Source organism: Saccopteryx leptura, chromosome 2 (assembly GCF_036850995.1).
Source record: "Saccopteryx leptura isolate mSacLep1 chromosome 2, mSacLep1_pri_phased_curated, whole genome shotgun sequence".
Classification (NCBI taxonomy): domain Eukaryota; kingdom Metazoa; phylum Chordata; class Mammalia; order Chiroptera; family Emballonuridae; genus Saccopteryx; species Saccopteryx leptura.
The window spans coordinates 134,435,947-134,441,989 of NC_089504.1; positions in this window are offsets into that span (position 1 = coordinate 134,435,947).

Genomic DNA, 6,043 nt, shown 5'->3' on the forward strand with positions numbered 1-6,043 from the left:
TTATTGTGTCACTTTTTAAATAAAAACTATAGGGGCTCTTTAGATGTCTCTACAATGTTTTCATATCTAGTGGTCATTCCAGGAAAAACGATTATTTGTAGAATGAATAGTTTTGTTATGACTGATAACTTTGTTAAAAAGATTATATTGAGTTCAAATTCAAGTGTGGCTTAAAATGTAAACATCATCATATGAGTCATATAAATACATTGATGCCTATGAAGCACTTGCTCAGAGCCTTCATTTTGTGTTTAGAACTCTAGAAGAAGATTTCTTCAAATAAAGTAGTTCTGAATCGGTTTCTGTGGTCTGTGAGGGACTGTACCCGCTGTGGACTGGGGCGGGGCTGGAGTGGGTGAAGAGTGAGACAGGCCCCGCCCACTGGAGAGCGTCTGCGGGGGGGCGGGGCTAAGGGGACGGCCCACCCGAGACTGGGAATCAGTCAGAGAGGCGAGAACCTTGGTCGCAGGAGGAGCCCGGTGCCACAGCACCATTAGGAGAGCTGCCAGACTTTGCCTAAGAGGGATCTGGGAGGAGGGCCTCTGAAATGCTTATAATTCTGAATAAAAGAATGAAGTCTGCATCCCACAGCTTAGCAGTGATGACCCACCACGATCTGTTCCTCCTTTCACGCCAAGAAAACTGAAACACAACTCTTTGCTTTTCTCTTGTGTCAGTTATGGCTGACTGGCTGGGAGGGCACGAGGGCGCATTGTCACTAAATGGAGGTCCGTTACTAGAGGACATCTGATGGGTGTCTAGTTCCTTTCCTCTTTCATCATTTGATTGCCCCACATGTGGGAACACACATGCACACACATGCCCTTCTCATCATAGAGAATGATCCAACTTCAAATAATTCTACCACCCATAAAAGAAAAATACCTTTCCCCTAAGGGAAACGAGCAAAACTCAGATCCAGCTACCGCATCCAAAGGGGACATTGCAGCTCACGGAGCTCCAAGTCCAGGATTGTCAGGGCATGTGCATCCCTCCTAAGTCCACGGGGACCACTCTATTAAGACACTTTATAAATTGATGAATAATGTATTTCCTACACACCCGGGATGAGACAAAACAACCACATCGAACACTAATCGAGCACTTACTCTGGGGCCAGGAGATCTAAGCATTTTTTTATGTAACATTCCATCCTCAACAATATCATGTGGTAAGTATGAGTATTATCTCATGATGCAGTTGAAGAAACAGGTACTGCAGGTCACAAATTGCCATTTGGGAAAAGGGTGAAGGGAAAATTGCACACAGCAGTCACCGATCCAAACTGGTGACCTCTTCCTACAGGTGGGGGGCTAGTAAGGGTTCCCTGTCCGCATGCGGGACTGGGTTTCTGGTCAACCAGTCTGGGAAGCCTTGGTCCTGCTTTGCAGCAGGATGTCCCATGGCCGTCCCTGAGTGGGTGTGCCCATGGGGCTGCCCTCGTCCTGTTGCCATGGTTATGGGAGGTGTGTGAAAGAAGCCTGAGAATTTCTGTAAAGGCTGAGCTATTCTGGGTCCCCTTTGCAGGCTATAAACATTTCCTTGGCAATAAAACCCTGTAAAAAGCTCAGATGTTTTAGACTGGATATCTGGCAACACAGTAGACCACAGGCCCACACCTGGTGGAGGCCAGTTCCTTGAAGTTGGGGCCCATCTTTGTGATTTCGGTCTCTTGGCCACAGACAGACTTCTTGTCTGTACTCTTTACCCTCAGCTGAGTGGCTCCAGTTTCTGCCTCATCTTTGGAAACACCTGAAACAGTACACCTGAAACTAATATAAAATAATACTGAATGTCAAATGTAACTGAAAAATAAAATTAAAAAAGGAAAAAACCTGAAACAATAGGGCTCTGCCCTTGCCGAACCACATTCCAGGGAGTACTGCTTTAGGAGAAGTGATGGCCGCTGTGTGGCAGGAGGTGTTTGCAGCTGGAATTCCCACTCCATTTCTTTGCTTCCTCCAAGGGCCCAGTCCGACTATCATCATTACCTGACTCTCTGTTCATGCACCTTGTTTGAAGCAGAGACCCTGGGGCTTGCAGTTCTGTGAGGCACGTGTTAGCCAACCCTTTGCATTTGCGTGGTGCCAGCGAAAGGTTAAGAGTATGGACTTCACAATGAGACTGGCTGAACTTGGTTTTCAGTTATGCCACTTTCCAGCCTTGGTCAGGTGACTGCATCTTCCTGGACCTCAATTTCTTTATCTGTAAAGTAGTGATAACAACAGTATCCACTCTAGGGGATGATTGTAGACATTGAATGAGTAAGTCCATGTAAAGCACTCAGAATGGCATCTAGCACACAGCATGCAATGACTGAGCTATTACTGTATTACCGAAGCCAAGCCGATGGCTGTTTCTTTTACACCAGGGGCCGGGAACCTATGGCTCACGAGCCAGATGTGGCTCTTTTGATGGCTGCATCGGGTTTGCAGACAAATCTTTAATAAAAAAAATAATAATGTTAAAAATATAAAACATTCTCATGTACTACAATCCATTCGTTTCCTATTCATGTTCATGGTTGCGGGTGGCTGGAACCAATCACAGCTGTCCTCCAGGACAACACCAAATTTTTATTGGATAATGCGTAATGTACATGGGTCTTTGTATGGCTCTCATGGAATTACATTTTAAAATATGTGGCGTTCATGGCTCTCTCAGCCAAAAAGGTTCCTGACCCCTGTTTTACACCCTTGAATGGTCTAGTTCCCCTGGAGGCTTATGTCTTTCTCAAAACACCTTACTGCAGACATTAAGAGGTCGTTAACAAATTCCAGGACCCTGATGGGTTTATACCTCTTCTCCCAAAGAACTGGCTTATAGGGTGTGAATCCCAGCATACAGCAGTGTAATCAATTGTTCTTCCTTCATGCGAATAGGGATGGGGAATCCTGCCTATCCCATCTCTTGCCTTGATTTAGCTTGTTTCCTATTTCAGTTTAAGATAATTTGCAACATCCCATCCTGAGTACCAAACTCTTTACTAAGACTTTAACCAGATCAGGTCATGTCATATGTCCATGAGTGCTGGGAATATTTCCCAGGGCTGAGAGACCAAAGAAAGAAGCTGGCAAGTCCAGAATGACATCGAGTTCATGAAGAGAACTTGTGGACAGGAGCAGCATCTTGGCCAGCAGCAAGACGGTAGATCTCTGCATCCAAAAGGGGATGGGGCTTGTTATGTATAGTCACATGGCATGGGCTAACACAGTGGGCTATAGCCATGTGGTGCCTGCTCGTTAAGAGCTGCCTAAGCCAAAGAAGTCAACATCTTAATGGGCTGACTTCTTCTGTAAAGATATTCTTTTCAGGTGATACTGGGCCAACCCAGCCAGCGTGAACTAGCAATCAGCTTTCTTCACAAGATGACACGCCTCGTGTTAAGTACTAAGAATGTTTTTGCTTAACAATGAAGTAATCACTGTTTGTGTGGTGGAGAGGAGGGTAAGCTCCAGCTCAGCCACATGGAATGAACTTATCTCAGATAATAGGGGTTCCTACCAGGGGAAAGGGCTGTCAACTGTTGGCTTTCCCAAAGGCCATCGGAACAACTTGTTGATTAAGCAGAGGTAAGTTTATGTTTACTGGGGTAAGGGAGGACAACACTTGGAAAGAGTCCCAGTCATATCTGAGAGCGGGGATGTCCAGTTTTGAGGCCTGGGCTGATGACTTCAAAGCAGGTCTTGAGACTGGGCAAAGTTCATGATGTGAGAGCTTTGGGCACAGCGCTTTGTGGGCACGGTTTGGGTAGAGTCTTAAAGCTGGTCTTGATGAGTGGGCTGTGAGTCTCGGTCAGTAAGCTGATTAGTTGGTCCACAGTGTAATGGGAGGTAAGCCTTAGGTAGTCCTCGTTCCTGGATCCAGCTGCAGCTGTGTGTCTCTCAGGCACATACCGTATATTCATCTTATGTCGTGGTTCTTATGTGCATTTCTTATTCCTGTTTTGAAGTTTCCTTGATGATAAAATATTTTACCTTTTAATCACCTTAATTCTGGGTATACAGCAAAGCCTTGTACACAGCAGATTCTTAGGATATTTGCTGAATTTGGAAGGTTTTGAAAACTCTTTGTGTTTTCTAAAAAGAAATGTAGGTTTTTGGTTTATCCAGCCATACAATTTCTGTATCAGAAATACCATTGTGTTTTCTTGATGAACAACTTTTAGAAAACCTTGCAGTGTTTTCCTACTAAAACTGGCAGGGTACTTTTCTCCCAATGTACATAACCCATCCAGCAGATGGGAGAGGTTTCAGCTTCTGGCTGGGGCTGGGAAGAAAATCTGCCCACAAACAAGAGTGATGGCGGTGCCTCGGAGTGCAGGAGCAGGCAGGGAAGTGGAAATTGAGCTACATCACTTTACATCTGGGCTTGAGTGATATTATTGTCACTTACAAGTGGCCTTCAACCCACTTGTAAAATATGGGTTGAATGCCACACATACGCAGTAACCAGAATCTGAATACTCGATGGAAATGGAAATAGAGAGATCAGAAGGATGTTGTTGCTAGAAAGTGTGCTGGGTCAGGGGCAGTGGGCCAGCTGCTGGTCTGCGGCCTGATCCTCTGCAGACCCGGAAAGGGTGTCCCAAAGGGACCAGAAGTCCACAGAGCAGAGAGAGCAGCACTCACGTCACAGCCAGCCCTGGCGGCTTTGGGATGGTGCTGGGCGGAGGGACAAGAAGTCAGAAGCAAGAGATCTAGAAAGAGACACTGTAATGCAAGTGGTTTGTGGCTGGAAGTATTTTTCTCATAAAACACGGTGTGTATGTATATGTTTGCCTGCTGGATTTATTGTACCAGAGTTTCTGCAACTGAAACAATGTCCTTTTGAAGTACAGGGGGTACTGTGTTCCTAGGACTGCTTAACAAAGCATCACAAAGTGGGTGACTTGAACCACAGAAACGTGTCATCTAGCAGCTCTGGAGGCTAGAAGTCTAAAATCAAGGTTTCGAGGCCATGCTTTCTCTGAAACCTGTAGGGAAGACCTTCCTTGCCTCCTCCTAGCTCATGTGGTTTGCTGGCAAGCTGGTGTTTCTTGGCTTGTAGCTGCATCACTCCAATCTCTGCCTTGGTCATCACAGCTTCTCCTTGTGTCTGTTTTCACCTGGCCATCTTGGAAGGACACCAGTCCTCTTAGAGTAGGAGCCCACACTGCTCAAGTATGACATCATCTTAACTAGTAACATCTGCAAAAACCTTACTTTCAGATAAGGTCAAATTCCTTGGTACTAGGTTTTAAGATTTAAACTACCGTATTCCCCCCCACCCCTGGGGGGACACAGTTCAGCCCATAACAAGTACTAAATCTTAGTTCGAAATCTTTTTAAAATTTACTCTTTTCTACATCATACCGTTCATTGAGAAGAGGACATCGTGTGACATGAGGACGGCTGTGAGTCACGTACTTCTCGGGGCTCCCCACCTTAGCATGAGGCAGCATCTTTGAATAATTAGGAGTCTAAAAGAGCAGGATATGAAAGGATAAGAGAGTTCTTATGCTTTGATTTCTATTTTTACTTAAAAACAAGGTATCCTTCTTAGCTGAGTGCTTGTGTTTGCAGGTTCACGTTAATAAATGATGCTTACGAACTTACTGCTCTCAGTGCACCGTGTCCTATGAAGGTTAATTTCTGCCACCCTTGGATAGCTGAAAGGAGCCTGTCAGCCTGAATTCTTTATAAACACCAGACACTGACTCTAGCTAATTAAAAAAACAAGAAGAGGGAAAAACTAGTTAAAAGATATGAGCTAGCTCTGTATTTAAAAGGAAGTCGAAAGCAGAGACTGGGACAGCTCTGGCAATGGGGGATTCAAGGACAATGTCTTTAGGGCTCCACCAATGAGATACATGAACTACAACCGACTTTAGACCTAACATCACTGGCTCTAAAGGAGGATTTGAGGTCTGAGCATCCTGACTGTCCAGCCAGAGTCCTGTGCCCACCCCTGGGCCAGAGCAGGGCACATTGGTGTGGGAAATTGATTCTCCAGAACAAAGCCCAAAATTAAGTAGTGGAGTCAAGGCCATACTCTTCCCATT